This window comes from Physeter macrocephalus, chromosome 6, assembly GCF_002837175.3.
Source record: "Physeter macrocephalus isolate SW-GA chromosome 6, ASM283717v5, whole genome shotgun sequence".
Classification (NCBI taxonomy): Eukaryota; Metazoa; Chordata; class Mammalia; order Artiodactyla; family Physeteridae; genus Physeter; species Physeter macrocephalus.
The window spans coordinates 20,722,513-20,746,648 of NC_041219.1; the positions used below are offsets into that span (position 1 = coordinate 20,722,513).

General features: G+C 34.8%; 1 protein-coding gene across 1 annotated transcript in view; it reads right to left on the reverse strand.

Annotated features, from left to right (window-relative positions):
• MGAT4C (MGAT4 family member C) overlaps nt 1-24,136 on the reverse strand; it is a 706,172-nt gene that overhangs the window by 276,072 nt on the left and 405,964 nt on the right. The window contains exon 3 of the mRNA XM_024122898.1: nt 22,930-22,990. The gene's annotated coding sequence lies outside the window, so the exon portion shown is untranslated. The remainder of the gene's footprint in view (nt 1-22,929; nt 22,991-24,136) is intronic.

The window sequence follows — 24,136 nt, forward strand, 5'->3', positions numbered from 1 at the left end:
AGATAATTTAGACAAGCTGTATTTTGATATCAGGAAGGTTTTTATATGACTGCCTCAAATATCAGAACACTGCTTGAATGGGTTAGATTTCTTTTCTTAAAATTTTCCTTAAAATATATAGGACCATATCATTAAAATGATCATAATTGGTTATGTAAGTACACTACGATCCTTGCAGGATGTTTGGTTCTGTCTGAAACATCCATTAAGACTTTTGATCCATAAGACATTAGGTCCACACCAAAAGGTCCTTGATATTTGGTCCTGCCCAAAACCATTTGGCATAGACCAAATGTGCTCATGGATGTGTTAGATAGGACCAAATTTCAAGGACCTTTTGGTATGGACCAGATGTCTTATGGACCAAAAGTCTCATGGACCTTTTAGATAGGACCAAATATCTTCTAATACTTTACTATCCTTTTTTTTTTACAATAAAACAATATTGTTTCACCATCACCTTGAGGTCCTGGGATGCACCACTTTGTAAAATGTCGGTGAAATGTTGTCACCATGGAAATGTAAGGATTAGAAGGACAAGGTTCTTCTTCTGTAAGTTCTCTATTTTCTACCTGCTTCAACCAGCTTGTTGAAATTAAAGATATTTCTGCTCTTGGTCATCTACTAATTAGGGCACAGTGCTATGGTAGGGAGAGGTGGGAAGGAGAGAAGAGGAATTTTCCCCAAAATTCTAATGTCTCTGGGTAGGTCCTGCAGGTGGGAGTTGTGGATAATGTTTGGAAGAATTTGTTTATTTGTATTATTTCCTGTAGCACCATTCATTTAATGAGGGCTACCTGTAATAGCAAGATCTTTCTTGAAACCTGCTTATATTTGTGCTGAGGCTATTCTAGTTGGTGCCTCAACTTACTTTTATTTATTTATTTATTTATTCGTTTGTTTATTTATTTATTTATTTATTTATTTATGGCTGTGCTGCAAGGCTTGTGGAATCTTAGTTCTCCGACCAGGGATTGAACCTGGGCTCTGGGCAGTTGAAAGCATGGAGTCCTAACCACTGGACCACTAGGAAATTCCCTTCAACTTCTTTTAAAATTCTTGATCTCCATCTCAGCAACTCATGCTGCTCTTTTGAAGTTTAAAGATCAAGAAAATCTACTAAAATCCCATAAGACTGTAATGCTCACCACTTCAAACAAAGCATTTGGAATGAGCTGTAAGAGCCAGGATTCAAAACTATCAGGTTGAATTTGGAGACTTTATCAACAGAAAAGTTCTAAAAAGTCTTGGCTTTCTCTGGAGTGATTTCTAGAGATTTTTACTGAGAAAATTCTAGGTACAATTTTATGTCATAACAGTGTTCATGACATTTCTCTGAAACTTAGGAGGAAGTGTGTGTGTATGAAACTGTGTGTGAACATTTACATTTATTTTAAATGAGCAGTATATTCTAATACTCTAAATGATTCACTTTAAATATATCCCCAGATGATAAAGTTAATTATGCTATAATCGGGCTTAAAAAGACAATCTACATTATTACATATAACATACTGCATACAATGAATTATACATTTGAAAAGATTTATTTATTTGAAAGCTTTTCTAAGTCAGTTTCTATTTAACCACTTTCTGAAATATTGCCATTCAGGCCACTTGTGTAAACATTGTATTTTTCCTAAGACAGATTTCATATCTTTCATACTGTCATTAGAAACTGTGTGAGATGAGATAGGGACTAAGCAGATAATATTTAACAAAAATGCTTATATCTGTGCAGATTACCACCATTGAAAGTACTTATGTTTCATTACCTTCAAAATAAGGAAAAATAATCATGCATACTTCATATTATTCTGAGGATGAAATGAGATAATCTACACAAAAGAACTGGAAGATAACTGGCACATAAAAAAAGCTCAATGAAAAATAGCCTTATTATTATTATTACTATTATTTCATCCAGTAGTGTCTAAACTTGTTGATGCTTAGCAATAAAATATTTTAGTGTTGCCTTTAATACTAGTCACCACATCATATTTATTTGTAAGTCATTCTCCATGCTTATCACTATTACTAAATCTATCTATCTATCTATTATTTATCTACATACATATATATAAAAATCAGCTAAAGAATGAATATTATTGGTTAAAGAATAATACTTAGAAAACATTTTAATTAGGCTCAATTGTATGTATAAGTGTTATGAATTTGGGTTTGTATTCATGTTTTTGCATGACTCTGTAAAGCATATTGAAATAATGTGTTAATAATTAGTCCAGCAACTTCTGATTACTGCAGCAATCAGAATAACTTTTTAAGTACTGGCTTTGAGCTAGTTTGTACTTTTTGTTTTACTAATAGAAATACCAATCACCCTTTTTCCTCATTTCCCCCTTATCCCTGAAACCACTTTTAACTTTTGTAGCTGCTCTCTTCACGCTACTTCTTGTTTTGTTTTCAGTTTTAGGCACCATTTATCAACACCTCACCAGGACAATAAAGAATTTAGCACTTTTTCCTCTCCTTACCCTAACAACCATGCACAACCTTCCTACAACTTTTTCCCCCAATTTAATTTTATTTTAATGTAGGCTAAATAATCCAAATTTTGACAATGTGAATGCTATTCACATCACAGTTACATAATGAATGATGATTTGTTTCATATTTTACATAACCCTTTTAGTTTTTCCTGACAGTAAGTTTGCTTGGACTTCTTATATCTGCTATTTTTGTTGTTATTACGTATCTGAAACTTATGTTGTTATTACTTATCTGAAACTCTCCCCCAACTGTCTATATCTCCTCTCAAAATGATCAGAAACTGTAGGTGTTCTATCAGTTTTCTCTTTTTGGAGAAATTTTTCACAGAGACATCTGCTATGCTCAAATTTGGCCTGTTCTGTGTCCGGCACACAGCTGTTTTCCTTGTTTCCCCTACACTATTATTCTGGGGTGTCTGTTGCCTTTCTTATTATTTAAACCTCTCGTGTGTGTGTGTGTGTGTGTGTGTGTGTGTGTGTTTGTGTGCGCATGCATGTGTGTATTTCTTTCTTGGTATGCTCTCTTGTTTCTCTGGAAGACATCCTTTAGTAGGTTTCTGAGAAATGATGCATGAAAACTAATGTTTTGACACCTTGAGTGTATAACCAGGTAAGTTTGCTTGGACTTCTTATATCTGCTATTTTTGTTGTTATTACGTATCTGAAACTTATGTTGTTATTACTTATCTGAAACTCTCCCCCAACTGTCTATATCTCCTCTCAAAATGATCAGAAACTGTAGGTATTCTATCAGTTTTCTCTTTTTGGAGAAATTTTTCACAGAGACATCTGCTATGCTCAAATTTGGCCTGTTCTGTGTCTGGCACACAGCTGTTTTCCTTGTTTCCCCTACACTATTATTCTGGGGTGTCTGTTGCCTTTCTTATTATTTAAACCTCTCGTGTGTGTGTGTGTGTGTGTGTGTGTGTGTGTGTGTGTGTGTGTGTGTGTTTGTGTGCGCATGCATGTGTGTGTTTCTTTCTTGGTATGCTCTCTTGTTTCTCTGGAAGACATCCTTTAGTAGGTTTCTGAGAAATGATGCATGAAAACTAATGTTTTGACACCTTGAGTGTATAACCAGGTATTTAATCTATGCCCACATTTGACTGATACCCTGGACATAGAATTTTAGACTGGGTAGGAGGAGGGTAGAACAACTTGGTGGAGTAGGAAGAGGAGGAGGGCTTGCCTCCTCCCATGGACATACCAAAATGACAATTTCACATAGAGAAACTATCTCTGAGAATGACCTGATGACTAACAGGAAAAATATTCCACAACTAAAGATAAAAAGAAAAGCCACATTGAGATGGATAGGAGGGGCAAAGACGCAGTCTGGACAGGGCTCACACTCCCAGTGCTGTGACCCACAGGTGGGAAAGATACCACAGTCTTGGAGGTACTCCCTGAGGACCAAAGCCTCTGAACCCCACATTGCACTTCCCAGGCTGGGGGACCTGCACCCATAATGCCTGGCTTTAACCAAATCAATCTTTGGTTTCATACAACATCTTGATACTCGCACAGCTGAGCCCTCCCTAGATCTTATTCATTAACTATTCTGTTCTTTCCTTCACAAACATTTACCACCTGTAGATAAATTTCTGTAGGTATCTGTCAATATCTTTGCCTTTAAAGATTGTTGTTTGTGAAAACATCTGAATTTGGTAGAAAACAAGTGCTGTTCAAAACTTCCAATCCCTTCTTGGTTTTTGGTGTTTTGCATCTGATATATTTATTGTCCTGCCTCATCCCTAAAAGTTTGCACAAACTTCCATACTCCTAAAAGTTTACCATGACTAGACTCACTTTTATTTTTATCCACTGTACTGAGTACTTAGTGGACACTTGCAATGGGGGAAATTATGTTTTTCAGTTTTTGAAAACTGTATTGAATTATTTTATTGACGCTTTTCCCCACTCATTTTATTTCTCTTTTTTTGAAAGTCTATAATTCAGATATTGGGACTCCTAGATGAATACACTAATTTGCTTAATTTTTTCTATTCTCTTTTTCATCTTTTTGTCTCTTTACTTTGCTTCCTGGGAATTGTTCTCATTTACCTTCCAACACTATATTGCAGTCCTGTGCTGAGCCACACCACAGATGAAGCAAAAGAAAAATCAGTAATACTGATATTGTCTATTTTTAAAATTATTTTGTTCACTTGAGATTTATGCATTAATTTAAAAATATTTTATTAAAATATAATTTATTTGGATTACTGAGTTGATTGTTGTACCCTTACATTTTACACTCAAAGCCTCATTTGATTCACCCTAGTCTCAACCCTGCTTAATGTTAGCTGATGTGTATTCTTTCTTAGAGCAAAGTAAGCCTGGTGCTGGTTAAAGCCTTTTGAGTTTCATGGGTTGATTTGTTAATCCAAACCAAGGACACTATGGCTAGTATAGCAGAATTGCAATTAAAAAATCAAACTTTAAAAATTATGAAAACAAAAATTGGAGGAAATTTATATACTTAATAAAATAGGATTTCAAAATAAACAAAAATTCTGACTTAATTAGAAACATATGAGGATATTGCCACCAAGAACTGGGTGCTATTTTCAAAACACAGACTATCCAGAGAACTAACAGTTGTTCATTTTTAATAATCTCTCTTTTTTTTTGCTTCTATCCTACCCTATCATTTATCCCCAGAATCAGAGGTATCTCATGCTGCAAATAACTAAGACTTTGGGGAATTCTGCAGTGTGAAGTCAATTATATTATTTCTTGTCTTTCCCCGCGGATCGCTTAGGGTTTATTTTTCTCATGTGTTTGTGATTTACTTCTAACCCAGAGACTTCCCAGCTTGCAAAATGTTGCATTGTTCTCAACTCCCAGTCTCCCCAACTTGAAAGTTTGTGTCTTGAAATGAAAACAAAATACCTTTACGGTCATTTCATTGGAGTTTGTGGATGGAGAGAAAGCAGAGGTAAGTGTTCAGGCTACCATCTTTATCTAAAACTTGGCTCCTTAAACGTTTATTGGGTTTATAAGATACTATAACCATTACCAGCACAAAAATGGAATGAAATGAGTCAAAATTTCTGCAGAGACTTAAGATGTGCAAAAAATATTCCTTTTTTAGCAGAGAGGTTTTCAGCATCTTCCATGTACTAGGTGCTATACTCTTTATTGAGTACACAATCTTTTGGGGAATATAGACATATCAAAGGGCATTGTTTATAGTCTGAAATGTGTTATACTGGAGAAAATCTCAAGGTGCTATGGGTACAACCATAAGGAAGTTTGACCATAGCTTGATAGTTCAGGGAAAGTCCACAAAAGATGACATCTAAGTCGAGTCATTAAAAAAATGAGAACAAAGTAATGAAAGATGACAAGGAATGGAGAGGGACAGCTTTAGCTAAATGTAATAGTAACACATGTGAAATTGTGGAAAGATAAAAGAACGTGGCAATGAGGGAAGCCTCAAATAGTTCATTCAGCATATTTAGAGCAAGATATGAAAGGCAAGAAGGCCTGAGAATTGTCAAGGTACTGCCTCCAAAGGATAAGTCACCTATTCTTAACATTATTAACAATGTCCTTACCGAATGAGAATACTATATATTGACAATAGTAGTGTAAACAAGATTTAAATGGATAAATTTACTACTTGATCTGCCAAGCAGTATGCTTGGCTTTTAGGTTTATTTAGGAAGATAATAATATTTATAATATATACACTCTAGATGTAAGAAAGTTAAAATTATGCAACTCATGAAGAAAACATGACAAGCAAACAAATGCCAAGGGAAACTATTTTACTTTTTTGTGGAACTGATTGTAAGATACATAATTGTGTTAGAAAAAAATACTGGGAGCACGAGTTGATTCTTGACCTTCCATTAAGTTACTAAGGTTAGAATCTTGACAAAGCTTTTTAAGAAACTGATGTTACCTTTCATACCAGTGAGCATCTCTCAGCGCTTTAAATTTATCATCACGGAACATACAGTCAACAAAAGGAATTAGCAGCAAATATAATTTTTTTTAAAGTCATGGTTTTCAGAAAATTAAAAAGCATATTTATGCTCAGGTACAAACGCTTTGTCTCTGTTAGTTACTGTTAGAAAACAAAATGACTAAGAGCTCATATTTCCAAAGGGCTTGTCTGTATCTTAATTGCCACAATCCTAATGCACTGCTAAAAATGACATTTCAACCTAATTGTTTTCTGCCAAGAAATTGTCCCCTGCATGTCTTTGTTTGTGTGTTCGATTAATTAATGCTTCCCTGTCCTATTAAAACGATTAATATAATGGAGATTTTGACATGTACTTTTTAAATTAAAGGGCATGGGAGTCATAGTCTAGCATACTCAAGGTAAGTATAATTGCATTGGGAGTACACATGCAAGAACAAGGACATAGGCTAAATAGTTATTTTTCCTTCTCTGCATATAATCATAAAAGGAGGTCTATTCTCCCAAAAGAATATTTTGGTGTTTATTTTAACATGAATGGTATTTATTCAGGCTATTCTCTTCTCACTTTTCCATTATGCAAGTAAACACTCACTCATTTACTCTTGAGAATATTTTATTCATGGGGCAGTGACACCCCAATTGAAACCAACCTTTTTTTTTTTTCCTAAGCGAGAAGAAAACACAAAGATATATATTTTTCCATTATGAATTATGATGATTTTATAATTGAAAAGATGATGGATCTGAAGATTTAGGAAGCTGGTTAAGGATATTATTACATTGATATTTTCCATTTTCCTATTAGCAGTAAATTTTTGAAATCCTTATTTCTTTCTTTCAGTTTTGGATATCTCCACAAGGGCCTTATATCAGTAGTTTGAAGAACAAAGAGCATTGATATTCTAGACCTTAAAAATATTTGTGTTTTGGGACTAGTTTTTGGCTTCTCACAGTATTAATTTTTCGATATGTAAAATGGAACATTGACCACTAATGTCCCTATTAGCTGCAAATTTCTACATATGGCTTTTAATTATTTACTCAGGACTTAAAGTCTCTCATTTAAATATTATATGCATATCCTGATTTAATTTTTATCTTGTAAGCTTTCAAATTCTTTTCTACATAAAATAAATGTATGAGCAGTATTTTTATTCAATTACTTTGGAGACATTTTAATAAATATATTCATTTATATTTATTATTTATTATAATACTAATTCAGTTTCAGTGAATGATTATTTAATATTTACTCAATAGGATAAAAAAATTGTAGACAAACAAAGTAGATATCAAGACAAAGGGTAGTATCAGGCATCAAAGAAATATTTCCCAGTGATGAAAGGGTCAATTCATTGAGAAGACATAAAGAACCTAATTATATGTATACTTAAGAGCACAATTTTGAAATACATGAGACAAAAATTGGCAGAATTGAAGAAAGAATCTACACTTTTGTATGGAGATTTTAACACTGCTTTGGTAATTGAAAGCAAGAAGACAAGAAAAACAGTGAACAAAATTTTCAACTTACATTAACTAATTGATATTTACAGAGCACTATTTCCCAAACTGTGGGATACATATTCTTTTCAGTACATAGAGCATTCATCATATAGTGGGCTATAAAAAATTCCCAATAAATTTTAATCAATTAAATAATGTACAGTATACTATTTTACCACAAAGCTATTAATTAGGAACAAATTAAAAAATAGGCAGAAAATCTCAAAATAATTAGAAATTAAAGATTAAACTTGTAAAAAATCCATGGCTCAAAGAATAAAATACAAAGGAATTTGGATATCATTTCAAACTGTACAATAATGAAAGCAGACCATGCCAAAAATTGTGTAATAGTTTAAGCAGCATGTGGAGAAAATTTGATAAGTTTAAATTATTCTATTGGTGAAGTACAAAAATAATAATCTAATCTTCTACCTTTAGAAGATGGAAAATAAATATCTATTTAAAATTCAAAAAGATTAGAGGAAAGGAAAATTAATCATATTGATAAATTTGAAAATCAAAGAATACTTAAAAATCAACAAAATTTTAAAAATTTGAAAAGATTACTAAAATTATTATATCCTTAGCGATATTTGTGGAAAACAAAGAAGGTAAATTCAAAATACCAATATCAAGAATGAGGTGAACAGTGCTACAGATCCAACCAACAATAAAATTTCATAATATTTCATAATAGTATTGTATGAATAATTTTATGTAAATAGATACAATAATTTAGAAACAGACACATTTTCTGAACAACATAAATTGCCATAACTGACATAAGTTAATAAAGATAAATTGAATATCCCTTTATCTATTGAGGAAATTATATTTACAATTCAAAACTTTTCCATAAAGAAAATTCCAGGCTACTTAAAGAACTACTAAGATAGCTCTTTAAGTAGCTATTCTAGTGAATCTTATCAATTACTTGAAGAAGAAATAAGACACAAACTTAGAAAATCGAGGAAAGTAATCCTTTCAAACCTTATTTTATGTCTTGAAACCAAATGAGATAAAGACCTGAAAGGAAAGAAAATTACAGTCCAATATTTTTCATAAACGTAAACACAAAAATTTTTAAGACAATATTAGCAAATCATATCCAGTCATATATATGAAGGATGTTACATGATGACCAAGTGGAATATATTCCAGGAATGCATGGCTGGTTTAGCATTCAGAAATTAATCAATGCAATTTGCCATATATATATATTATAGAGAAGACAAATAATAAGATCATCACAAAAGATGCAGAAAAATATTATTTGAAATCCAGGACTCATTCATGATAAAAACTTTTAAACTCCTAGGCACAGAGTAGAACTCTCTCAATCCCATTAAGAATATATGTGAAAACTAAAATCATACTTTCCGCATTTCTCTCCTACCATTGGGAATATTACAAGAGAATCAGTTCTCACCATTTCTATTCAACATTGTAATGGAAGTCCTAGCTAGTGAAATTGGACAAAGAGAAATGAAAACACAAATGTCGGCATGGAAACCTTAATATTAGATGATATGCCTGTGTATATAGAAAAGCCTACAGAATCTACAAGCAGCTACTTAGAGTAATAAGTACAATAAATTTAGCAAGCTCACAGGATAAAATATCGGTATAAAATCTGTATTTCTCTATACTTACAATGAGAAATAAACACTTTAAAATGTTTCCATTAATGATAGCATCAACAAATATTAAATAGGGATAAATCTAACAAAATACGTGTGGGATCTCTATTATGAAAACTATGAATTGCTTCAGAGAAAGAAAATAAGACCTAAGTAAAAGGAGAGCTATGCTTTATAAATGAGAAGACTCATTATTTTTAAGATGCCAATTTTTCCTGATTTGTTAGCTTTAATAAGATTTCAGTCAAAATATCATAAGAATCTTAACTAGTTCTAAGATGAAATGGAAAAGGATCTGGAATAGTCAAAATAATCTTGAAAATGGAGACATTTGATAGAGTTACACTAACTTATTTCAAAACTTGCTCTTAATATGTAGTAACAGACAGATATCTCAATAGCATACTTTAAGAATTTAATAATACACAAAAAGATCAATAGAACAATAAAATATTTCATGCAGATATTTTCAATTAATTTTGGAACAAGGCCTTAGTCAACTCAATGAGGAAGGAAAGTATTTATGAAATGATGCTGGAATTAAGTGGATATTTGTACTTAAAAATTATTGTTGATCGCTACTTTGCCAATACACAAAAATTATTTAGTTGGTTCATAGAACAAAATGTAAAGCTGGAGGTAAAAAGATTCTAGAAGAAACTATAGAGGGACCTTCAAGATGGCAGAGGAGTAAGATGTGGAGATCACCTTCCTTCACACAAATACATCAAAAATACATCTGCATGTGGAACAACTCCTACAGAATACCTACTGAATGCTGGCAGAAGACTTCAGACACCCCAAAAGGCAAGAAACTCCCCACGTACCTGGGTAGGGCAAAAGAAAAAAGGAAAAACAGCGACAAAAGAATAGGGATGAGACCTGCACCTCTGGGAGGAAGCTGTGAAGGAGGAAAAGTTTCCACACACTAGGAAGCCCCTTCACTGGTGGAGACGGGGGTGGGCTAGGGGGTGAAGCTTTGGAGCCACGGAGGAGAGTGTAGCAACAGGGGTGCGGAGGGCAAAGCGGAGAGATTCCCGCAAAGAGGATTGCTGCCAACCGGCCCTCACCAGCCTGAGAGGATTGTCTGCTCAACCGCCTGTGTGGGCAAGGGCTGGGAGCTGAGGCTTGGGCTTCACTGGTCAGACCCCAGGGAGAGGACTGGGGTTGGCTGCGTGAACACAGCCTGAAGGGGGCTAGTGCGCCACAGCTAGCCTGGAGGGAGTCTGGGAAAAAGTCTGAACCTGCCTAAGAGGCAAGAGACCATTATTTTGGGGTGCACAAGGAGAGGGGATTTGGAGCACTGCCTAATGAGCTCCAGAGACTAGCGCAAGCCGCGGCTATCAGTGCGGACACCAGAGATGGGCAAGAAACACTAAGGCCGCTGCTGTAGCCACCAAGATGCCTGTGTGGAAGCAGAGGTCACTGTCCACACCTCCCCTCCTGGGAGCCTGTGCAGCCCACCACTGCCACGGTCCCGTGATCCAAGGACAACATCCCCAGGAGAACACAAGGTGCGCCTCAGGCTGGTGCAACGTCACACAGGCCTCTGCCACCGCAGGCTCGCCCCGCATTCTGTACTCCTGCCTCCCCCTGTCCTGAGTGAGCCACAGCCCCCTAATTAGCTGCTACTTTAACCCCCTCCTGTCTGGGTGGGGAACAGATGCCCTCAGGTGACCTACACATAGAGGCAGGGTCAAATCTAAAGCTGAACCCCAGGAGCTGTCAGAACAAAGAAGAGAAAGGGAAATTTCTCCCAGCAGCCTCAGGAGCAGCAGATTAAATCTCCATAATCACCGTGATGTACCCTTCATCTGTGGAATACCTGAATAGACAACGAATCATCCAAAATTGAGGTGGTGGACTTTGGGAGCAACTGTAGACTTGGGGTTTGTTTTCTGCATCTAATTTGTTTCTGGTTTTATTTTATTTTCATTTAGTATTTACAGCTTATTATCATTGGTATATTTGTTTATTGATTTGGTTGCTCTCTTCCTTTTTTCTTTAATAAATATATATTTTTCTTTTTCTCTTTTTGTGAGTGTGCATGTGTATGCTTCTTTGTGTGATTTTGTCTGTATAGCTTTGCTTTTACGAATATTACAAGAGAATCAGTTCTCACCATTTCTATTCAACATTGTAATGGAAGTCCTAGCTAGTGAAATTGGACAAAGAGAAATGAAAACACAAATGTCGGCATGGAAACCTTAATATTAGATGATATGCCTGTGTATATAGAAAAGCCTACAGAATCTACAAGCAGCTACTTAGAGTAATAAGTACAATAAATTTAGCAAGCTCACAGGATAAAATATCGGTATAAAATCTGTATTTCTCTATACTTACAATGAGAAATAAACACTTTAAAATGTTTCCATTAATGATAGCATCAACAAATATTAAATAGGGATAAATCTAACAAAATACGTGTGGGATCTCTATTATGAAAACTATGAATTGCTTCAGAGAAAGAAAATAAGACCTAAGTAAAAGGAGAGCTATGCTTTATAAATGAGAAGACTCATTATTTTTAAGATGCCAATTTTTCCTGATTTGTTAGCTTTAATAAGATTTCAGTCAAAATATCATAAGAATCTTAACTAGTTCTAAGATGAAATGGAAAAGGATCTGGAATAGTCAAAATAATCTTGAAAATGGAGACATTTGATAGAGTTACACTAACTTATTTCAAAACTTGCTCTTAATATGTAGTAACAGACAGATATCTCAATAGCATACTTTAAGAATTTAATAATACACAAAAAGATCAATAGAACAATAAAATATTTCATGCAGATATTTTCAATTAATTTTGGAACAAGGCCTTAGTCAACTCAATGAGGAAGGAAAGTATTTATGAAATGATGCTGGAATTAAGTGGATATTTGTACTTAAAAATTATTGTTGATCGCTACTTTGCCAATACACAAAAATTATTTAGTTGGTTCATAGAACAAAATGTAAAGCTGGAGGTAAAAAGATTCTAGAAGAAACTATAGAGGGACCTTCAAGATGGCAGAGGAGTAAGATGTGGAGATCACCTTCCTTCACACAAATACATCAAAAATACATCTGCATGTGGAACAACTCCTACAGAATACCTACTGAATGCTGGCAGAAGACTTCAGACACCCCAAAAGGCAAGAAACTCCCCACGTACCTGGGTAGGGCAAAAGAAAAAAGGAAAAACAGCGACAAAAGAATAGGGATGAGACCTGCACCTCTGGGAGGAAGCTGTGAAGGAGGAAAAGTTTCCACACACTAGGAAGCCCCTTCACTGGTGGAGACGGGGGTGGGCTAGGGGGTGAAGCTTTGGAGCCACGGAGGAGAGTGTAGCAACAGGGGTGCGGAGGGCAAAGCGGAGAGATTCCCGCAAAGAGGATTGCTGCCAACCGGCCCTCACCAGCCTGAGAGGATTGTCTGCTCAACCGCCTGTGTGGGCAAGGGCTGGGAGCTGAGGCTTGGGCTTCACTGGTCAGACCCCAGGGAGAGGACTGGGGTTGGCTGCGTGAACACAGCCTGAAGGGGGCTAGTGCGCCACAGCTAGCCTGGAGGGAGTCTGGGAAAAAGTCTGAACCTGCCTAAGAGGCAAGAGACCATTATTTTGGGGTGCACAAGGAGAGGGGATTTGGAGCACTGCCTAATGAGCTCCAGAGACTAGCGCAAGCCGCGGCTATCAGTGCGGACACCAGAGATGGGCAAGAAACACTAAGGCCGCTGCTGTAGCCACCAAGATGCCTGTGTGGAAGCAGAGGTCACTGTCCACACCTCCCCTCCTGGGAGCCTGTGCAGCCCACCACTGCCACGGTCCCGTGATCCAAGGACAACATCCCCAGGAGAACACAAGGTGCGCCTCAGGCTGGTGCAACGTCACACAGGCCTCTGCCACCGCAGGCTCGCCCCGCATTCTGTACTCCTGCCTCCCCCTGTCCTGAGTGAGCCACAGCCCCCTAATTAGCTGCTACTTTAACCCCCTCCTGTCTGGGTGGGGAACAGATGCCCTCAGGTGACCTACACATAGAGGCAGGGTCAAATCTAAAGCTGAACCCCAGGAGCTGTCAGAACAAAGAAGAGAAAGGGAAATTTCTCCCAGCAGCCTCAGGAGCAGCAGATTAAATCTCCATAATCACCGTGATGTACCCTTCATCTGTGGAATACCTGAATAGACAACGAATCATCCAAAATTGAGGTGGTGGACTTTGGGAGCAACTGTAGACTTGGGGTTTGTTTTCTGCATCTAATTTGTTTCTGGTTTTATTTTATTTTCATTTAGTATTTACAGCTTATTATCATTGGTATATTTGTTTATTGATTTGGTTGCTCTCTTCCTTTTTTCTTTAATAAATATATATTTTTCTTTTTCTCTTTTTGTGAGTGTGCATGTGTATGCTTCTTTGTGTGATTTTGTCTGTATAGCTTTGCTTTTACTATTTGTCCTAGGGTTCTGTCTGTCCTTTTTTTTTCTTTTGTATAGTTTTAGCACTTCTTATAATTGGTGCATTTGGTTTTTCGTTTGGTTGTTCTCCTTTCTTTCTTTTCTTTATTTTTAATAATATATTTTTTCTATTTTAATAACTTTATTTTCTTTTCTGTCTCTTTCTTCCTCCCTTCCTCCCTTCCTCCTTCCTTCCTTCCTTCTTTCTTACATTTGCCCTCAGGTGACCTACACATAGAGGCAGGGTCAAATCTAAAGCTGAACCCCAGGAGCTGTCAGAACAAAGAAGAGAAAGGGAAATTTCTCCCAGCAGCCTCAGGAGCAGCAGATTAAATCTCCATAATCACCGTGATGTACCCTTCATCTGTGGAATACCTGAAAAGACAACGAATCATCCAAAATTGAGGTGGTGGACTTTGGGAGCAACTGTAGACTTGGGGTTTGTTTTCTGCATCTAATTTGTTTCTGGTTTTATTTTATTTTCATTTAGTATTTACAGCTTATTATCATTGGTATATTTGTTTATTGATTTGGTTGCTCTCTTCCTTTTTTCTTTAATAAATATATATTTTTCTTTTTCTCTTTTTGTGAGTGTGCATGTGTATGCTTCTTTGTGTGATTTTGTCTGTATAGCTTTGCTTTTACTATTTGTCCTAGGGTTCTGTCTGTCCTTTTTTTTTCTTTTGTATAGTTTTAGCACTTCTTATAATTGGTGCATTTGGTTTTTCGTTTGGTTGTTCTCCTTTCTTTCTTTTCTTTATTTTTAATAATATATTTTTTCTATTTTAATAACTTTATTTTCTTTTCTGTCTCTTTCTTCCTCCCTTCCTCCCTTCCTCCTTCCTTCCTTCCTTCTTTCTTTCATTCATTCATTCATTCATTCATTCATTCATTCATTCTTATCCCTTTTCTTCTGAACCAAGTGGCTGACAGGGTTTCCATGCTCCAGCCCAGTGTCAGGCCTGAGCCTCTGAGGTGGGAGAGCTGAGTTAAGGACATTGGTCCACTAGAGACTCCTGGCTCCACATAACATCAAATGGTGAAAGCTCTCACAGAGATCTCCATCTCAATGCTAAGACCAAGCTCCACTCAACGACCAGCAAGCTACAGTGCTGGACAACCTAGGCCAAACAACTAGCAAGACAGGAACACAACCTACCCCTTAGCAGAGAGGCTGCCTAAAAACATAATAAGTTCACAGACACCCCAAAACACACCACCAGACGCGGTCCTGCCCACCAGAAAGACAAGATCAAGTCTCATCCACCAGAACACAGGAAGCAGTGCCCTCCATGAGGAAGCCTACAAAACCCACTGAACCAACCTTAGCCACTGGGGGCAGACACCAAAAACAATGAGAACTACGAACCTGCAGCCTGCAAAAAGGAGACCCCAAACACAGTAAGTTAAGCAAAATGAGAAGACAGAGAAATACACAGCAGATGAAAGAGCAAGGTAAAAACCCACCAGACCAAACAAATGAAGAGGAAATAGGCAGTCTACCTGAAAAAGAATTCAGAGTAATGATACTAAAGATGATCCAAAATCATAGAAATAGAATGGAGAAAATATACGAAACGTTTAACAAGGACTTAGAAGAATTAAGAACAAACAAACGACTTCAGACTATATTAGAAAGCTACAGTAATCAAATCAGTATGGTACTGGCACATAAACAGAGATATAGATCAATGGAACAGGATAGAAAGCCCAGAGATAAACCCATGCACATATGGTCACCTTATCTTTGATATAGCAAGAATATACAATGGAGAAAAGACAGCCTCTTCAGTAAGTGGTGCTGGGAAAACTGGACAGCTACATGTAAAAGAATGAAATTAGAACACTCCCTAACACCATACACAAAAATAAACTCAAAATGGATTAAAGACCTAAATGTAAGGCCAGACACTATAAAATTCTTAGAGGAAAATGTAGGCAGAACTCTCTATGACACAAATCACAGCAAGATCCTTTTTGACCCACCTCCTAGAGCAATGGAAATAAAAACAAAAATAAACAAATGGGACCTAATGAAACTTAAAAGCTTTTGCACAGCAAAGGAAAACATAAACAAGACAAAAATACCACCCTCAGAATGGGAGAAAATATTTGCAAACGAAACAACTGGCAAAGGATTAATCTCCAAAATATACATGCAGCTTATGCAGCTCAATATCAAAAAAACAAACAACCCAATCCAAAAATGGGCAGAAGACCTAAACAGACATTTCTGCAAAGAAGACATATGGATTGCCAACAAACACACGAAAAAAATGCTCAACATCATTAATCATTAGAGAATTGCAAATCAAAACTACAGTGAGATATCATCTCACACCAGTCAGAATGGCCATCAGCAAAAAATCTACAAACAGCAAATGCTGGAGAGGATGTGGAGAAAGGGAACCCTCTTGCACTGTTGGTGGGAATGTACATTGATACAGCCACTATGGAGAGCAGTATGGAGGTTCCTTAAAAAACTAAAAACAGAACTAGTATATGACCCAGCAATTCCAGTACTGGGCACATACCCTGAGAAAACCATAATTCAAAAAGTATCATGTACCACAATGTTCATTGCAGCACTATTTACAGTAGCCAGTACATGGAAGCAACCTAAATGTCCATCGATAGATGAATGGATAAAGAAGATATGGCACATATATACAATGGAATATTACTCAGCTATAAAAAGAAATGAAATAGAGTTATTTGCAATGAGGTGGCTGGACCTAGAGACTGTCATACAGAGTGAAGGAAGTCAGAAAGAGAAAAACAAATACCATATGCTAACACATATATGGAATCTAAAAAAACAAACAAAACTGTTTCTGGAGAACGTAGGGGCAGGACAGGATTAAAGACGCTGACATCAAGAATGGACTTGAGGACACGGGGAGGGGGAAGTGTAATCTGGGACGAAGTGAGAGAGTAGCATTGACATATATACACTACCAAATGTAAAATAGATAGCTAGTGGGAAGAAGCTGCATAGCACATGGAGATTAGCTTGGTGCTTTGTGTTCCACTAGATGGGTGGGATAGGGAGGGTGGGAGGGAGTTGCAAGAGGGAGGGTATATGGGGATATATGTATACATATAGCTGATTCACTTGTTATACAGTACAAAGTAACACACCATTGTAAAGCAATTATACTCCAATAAAGTTGTTAAAAAAAGAGAGAAAATATGGGAGAATAACTTTGCAATCTAGAAATATGCCAAGATTCTTAAACAGTTCATAAAATACCAAACAATAAAAGTTTGCATTTATTTTTCTTACTGCAAATGCTTTCAGAAAATGATACTGTAAATCTGCATTGAGGCAACACAGAATCATGGAAATATCATGGCCTTAAAATAAGTGTTACGCAGTAGTTAAATTAGTTTGGTAAATACTGGGTTAAACAGCAACAAATTTATTAGTGTAATGCTTCATATTTTTAATAGGTTGTGTTTTTTCATATCTAAAACAGGTATTGTATATGATATTTCCCAAATTTCTTTGATATTATTAATTACAAAAAAAATTATCACAAAATTCCTATTTACATCTTGCATTGTATGTGCTATAAAGAATATGTTTAGGGAAATAATAGGTTACAGATATCTTGGCTTTTTGGTCTTCAAGGTCTAATTAAACATTTTTTTTTTTTTTGAAAAATGAACTTATTTACAAAATGGAAGTAGAGTCACAGATGTAGAAAACAAACTTATGGTTACCGGGGAGTAAGGGCGGAGGGATAAATTGGGAGACTGGGATGGATATATAGACAGTACTAAATATAAAATAGATAACTAATAATGACCTACTGTATAGAACAGGGAACTCTACTCAATACTCTGTAATGGCCTAAATGGCAAAAGAATCTAAAAAAAGAGTGGATATATGTATACGTATAATGGGTTCACAAGTCATCATTCTTATGAGTTTTTCCTCGAGTGTGTCTCTGAAAGATATGCCCTTCATCTGATATTTTATTTCATGTTTCCTTGCTTTATCAGTTTATTGAGTATTTGCTGAAGTGACCAGTAGTTTCCATACATAATGACACTGACTCCTCCTCTAATCTATTTTTAAAATAAAGCCAGATTAAGTGATACACATTTACTAAGCACACATGCACACACACATATACACACACACCCCGACACATGTGTGTGTGTGGCATGTATGCATGTATGCAAATATATAGCACATACAAAAGGGAGATCTTATAATACGTAATGCCAGATTTTTCTGTGTAAACCATCATTCAAAATAACCACATTCTTCTTTTTAGACTTCTAAAATAAGAAGAGATTGAACATATTCTAGGGACTTAGCTACATGCCAACAAAATCCTTATTTCTTAAGCTAGAATTAAATCTTCCACAATCTTGTCCTAATCTATATTCAAATATAACTTCCATCCAAAGCAGCTGCCAAATATAACATAATATATCCTCCTATATTTATTTGATATACCTGTTGAAATGAGCAACTAATTCTTACTAAACACCTTCTTCATGCCTTTTCTTATGCGATTCCTTCTGCCAAGAATTCCTTCAGCTTTCTTCAAAGATTAGTGTCAAATTAACCTCTGTAGTATGCCGTTGCTATTTCCCTCAGCTAAAAATGAACTCTAGTTCTGCTAAATGCCATTAACATTTTCAACTTCTGCTCTATAGTTAAAGTTCTACTTTAACTTTTAAAAAGTATATATTGAATTTTCTTACTATATATTGATCCCATGAGATGGGAGTTAACCATTTACAATAATAAATCTCCTATAGACTTTTGCACAGTTTCATACATAGTCAGCTCTCAATAAACACTTGTAAAGTAAATGGTTTTTAAAAATCATAGATATTTTTGTTTTTCTTTAAACTATTTCAAAAGATATCCATGAAAATTTCATAATTACTCTAAGACAATACTACTTACAGATTCCATGGCACTTAATATCTAATAGGTATTGGTAGGGTTCAGTTGTTTTGTGGAGAAGCTACTGTGTGAAGCTTGCTGACTTCTCTGTTTGTATATGATATCTGTAATTATTTTGTTAAATTAACCAGTAATTATATAACTTTTGTACTGTATATTTAATATATACTTTATATTTCTTATACTCTTAGTTATAGAATTATTTTAATTATCTGATTTCATGCACTCAACAAATTTTACTGACTATTTATTATATACTAGGCACGATGCTAGGCACTGAAATTGTGCTTAAATTTTGTATAACAGACAAAATATAATCAGGTAAATAATATTCTTTCTTTCTATATATATAGTATATTATTTATATAATTAATATTTATAAAATATAGGTAAAATACTTAAATATTATGGCAAATGCTATGAGATCACAGAAGTCTGTGAGAGATCAAGACTAGATTAGACAACTAGAAAATACTTTTTAGAAGAGGTGATATTTAATCTATTTAAGCAGAGTCTGAAATGTGGGGATTTACTCACCATGTAAAGAAAAGAGAAAAAGAATGGCTGTTATTGAAAAGACAAGAAATAACAAATGTTGTAGAGGATGTGGAAAAAGGGAACCTTCATACACTGTTGATGGGACTGTAAAATGGTGTAGCCAGTATGGAAAATAGTTATGGAGATTCCTCAAAAAATTATGAATAGAACCACAATATGACCCAGCTATTAAACTTCTGGGTATTTATCTGAAGAACATGAAAATACTAATTCAAAAAGATATATGTACCCCTATGTTCACTGCAGCATTATTTACAATAGCCAAGATGTGGAAACAACCTAAGTGTCCATTAATAAAAGAATGGATAAAGATGTGGTGTGTGTATGCAATGGAATACTACTCAGCCATAAAAAGAATAAAATCCTGCCATTTGTGACAACATGGATGGACCTTAAAAGAATAATGCTAAGTGAAATAAGTCAGATGGAAAAATACAAACACCTTAAGATTTCACTCATACGTAAAATCTTAAAAAACAAAACTAACCAATAAAAATAAACTTATAGCTAGAGATAAGATTAGTGATAACCTAAGCAGAAGGGATTTGGGAGTGGGCAAAATAAGTGAAGGGGGTCAACTGTATGCAGTTGGATGGTAATTAGACTTGTGGTGGTAATCTCTCTTTGGTGTATACAGATGTTAAATTATAATGCTGTACACCTTAAACTTACAAAAGAACAGAGGAAAAATTCATGATAGATATAAAAAACTGTTTAAAAGTACCATTATAATCTAAGCAACAAAATACTTGTTAAATCCTTTAAATGTCTCTAACAAAATCGTTCATTTTATTCCATTTTATTCCATAGACGGTTCATGTTATTTTCGTTCTGAAAATAACATGGATTTAGTCTGTATTTATAAAAGATTTTTCTTAAAAAAAAAGAAATTAAGAAAATACCTTGTAGTGAGGTATATAATAGGTTTAAAAAGATATGGAAAATTTAAAGTTTATGCATTTTTTATTGTCTATAGCAAAAAACAAAATTGGAATGGAGAGAAGAGGGCAGAAATATGCCTAATCATGTGTACTTTGCATATGGTATAACAGTATTTTTTTCCTAGTTTCATGAACTGCTTTTCTTTCTTTTCTTTTCAGAAACATGCTTACTAGAATATTTTGAAATCTTAAAGTAATATTATTAAATATATTTATTTCACACTCCTGTTTATTAGGAGGCCTTGCAAGGTTTTAAGACCACAGTTTAATTTAAGGATTGTGAAATGGGAAGAATATCTTATTTAAATATTGTGAATCGTGCATAAATGACTTAGTAGGTTCCTACAGTAATGCCCTAATTATGCTATAACTCATTAATAGGAAAATTCCAGTTTATGTTAAATGTTCCACATTTTCACACCTAGGATAAAATCTGAAGACTTACACTATATAAAAATGCAGCATAGAATAGTCATTTTCATCCAGTTGTAAGAGTTTTCATTTTGCTGCTTCATGAAATGATCAAGTTGTTTTGTATTGCAATACAGAATATAAGAAGCAATCTTAAATTTAAAAAATAGGGAAAACCTATCAGTTTATATCACTAATTTACCCACAGTTAAAACTGCTGTCATGCATGCTAAAGACACTTTAGAAAGATTTCACTGACTGCTTTCATTTAACTACCTCTTTGCCATTTATTGGCTTATTTTATACAAAATGGAGCACAGTCAAAAACCCAAGGGAAGATATTAGGTTTTAGTTTTATATACCCCATCATGGAAATAATAAAATGAAGAATAGGGTTTTTTTGTTTTTGCATTTGTTAAATATCCCACATCAAAAAAAAAAATCCATATGAAAGTCTCTCAGCACAATGTTAACATATAAATAGGCATCTCTTTCTTTTATGTTCTTTCACATTTGAACCAGTATCTGTCTCATTTTCCAAGGTATGCCATTTTCTTTCAAACTATATAGAGTAATAAAGTAGAAGTGCCACAGTAGAAAACTATATTATAAATGGGAAAACTCTTTGTTTTCTAAAGTTTTTCTTTCAGGAGACCTGTTTCAAATCAGCTCTGCATTTTTTTCCCACTATAAAGTAATGCACTTAAGTACATATCCCTTTGTTTCAATAAATAAAGGAGTCATAGAAATGCAATCATCAAGGGCTAGGCCATTATTGGGAAACATATGTATAACTACTTAATTATGAGGATAAATGACTATACTAACAGCAGAAAGGTTGATTTTTTGTTACATACACCTGCATATTAATAGACAAATTTTTGTCAATCCCTTTGCTATTGAAATGTTCCAAGAGATCATCTAACATATGTTCACGTTACCAGTCCTCTAATAGATAAAAATTCAGTAATGAGAGGCTATATGAATCAAGCATGCACCATCCTATAGCATAGGTCTGACGACCCCTGAATGTGACCTTCTCCCAGAGGAAACCAATTTAATGCTTCATCGCACACAGAGTAGTATGTATGAATCACAAAACCTCCAGATAAATTAGTGACAGGTACATCTGAATAGGATTCCTTCTAAGTCGCTTATCTGCAGCCAGGCAAGCTTGTTTCATCCTCACTTTCAAAGATAAAGCCACATGGTACGTTGCCTTGGCAGATTCTCACAAAGCAAACAGCCCAGATTGTCCATTATTGGGGGAAAAAATTCCTTTATTATTTCAGGTACTGTGTACTGTGACAACAAATGGGATAATGCCAGTGGAAAATTCATCAGTCGATACCAGGCTTTATGTCTTCTCTAACTTTCATAAGCTCTGTGCCTCTTGCTCTTTTACTTTTATTTTTGACAGTTCTGATACCCCCCAGTTGTAGCCATGGCAAAGTTCAAGAACAAAACAGCAGGTTATCAAAGACAACTTATCAGAAGCCAAACAGGGAGAAGAGATGCCAACAATTAGTAAGTAATGGAAAGACGGATCTGTGACAGAACAAGGAAGAAAGGTGCACCAATCTTTTATCTTTAACCGACTACTTACTCCGTTTGAAAAAAAACTCAGAGAAAAACTGAGACAATAAATATAGGCTCTAAGTACTCAGGGATATTGATCATAGAAAAGATGAAAAAATAAATTATGCATAAAATAGCATAGGAAATGTTTATTTGTAAGGGATTATTTTATAAATTTTATCAAGCATAAATAAATTGGAATATCAAAAGTATGTAAAGCTGTCTGCTTTAAACTAAGTATCAGTGAATAGCACGGATATATTACCTTCTTCAAAGTTAAGTTTCTACTAACTACTAGAATTCTTTAAACTGAACAATAGAACAGACAATATCAATTGTTACTTTCTGCACTTCTTATGGTCCACACTTAAACTTAATCAAGACTTTCATTATATATCTTAATAAAGGCCATGTCTTATCACAAGGTCAGTTATATAGCATAGCAGAATTCAGTAGCACAAAATCAATAGTACTCACGTTTTAGGTTCCATAGATGGTCCTTCTCATGCAAAATCAGGGTTGTGCTTTCTGGGTGAGTCTGTGTTCAATCAAAATGACAAAAGTCTTAGTTTCCCATGCACTGCTGCTTAGAATGCATGCAAATAAACTCCCAGTTAGTCAAGGAGAAAAAAATTGTGTTAAAGAGTACTGATTTGTAAATTTGGTCCTTTCAAATGTAGATAATATTTACCCCTCCTCTTTCCCCCATATCTTTGCAAAATTTCTGCCCAATGAACTCATTACTGTAGAAACTCAACTATGGCTATGGTCAGTTAATGAAATTCAGGTCTGGGATTAACCTCCATAAACATGTACATAGTTGGGCTTCTGGAATTGGGAGAGACAAGGGTGATACTGGAAAGGAAAAAAAAGTAAACCATATAATTTAAAGGATGATAAATTCTTACAATAGATTTAGCTAAACTAACTGCTGTCCTATATTTGAGGTGATTCATAAAATTCTTAATGTACAAAAAATGAAAGCAAAAATACTTTGAAAACATTACCAATACCATATTCAATGACACTTTGGGGAATATTAATGTAATATTAATGTAGCTACTAAGTTTACCTTCTTTGAAATTACACAGGTTTAATTAGATGTATGTCCTTTACAGCCCCAATAATTTAAGCAATATTAAACACCATTTAAAATATGCAAGAACTTCAGTTAGCATGCAATAAAATTATTTTTGCTCTATCCAGTTACTATGTTTATATTTAGTTATTATTTACAATGCACTTTAACATCATCAATAATTTCTTGGAAGCTTCAGTATTTGAGGACTAAAATGTTCAATTAAAACATTAACCTACTTGTGAAGTACCATATTATAATAATGTGAGTTTATTTTTATGAACTAGAAAAAATATGCAAATGTAATCAGAACAATTAGTTTGAATATTTAAAAAGCCAAATGTCATGTGTGTATTTAAATTCTATAAATACAAAGTCATGTAAATAAGTCCTTAATTACTACATGTCAAACTTTATTCACTGTATAATGGAGTGTTCAAATTTTCTGGTTAATTATCCATTTATTTAACAAATAGATCTTGTCTAAGATGGCTTTACAATTCCCCTAGGCTTGACTAAACTTTACATAGGTTTCTTCCTGATTTTAGGCCCCTGACCTCCCTTTTCTCAGAGCATTTACTTTAAACTTGCAATTATGAATTATTT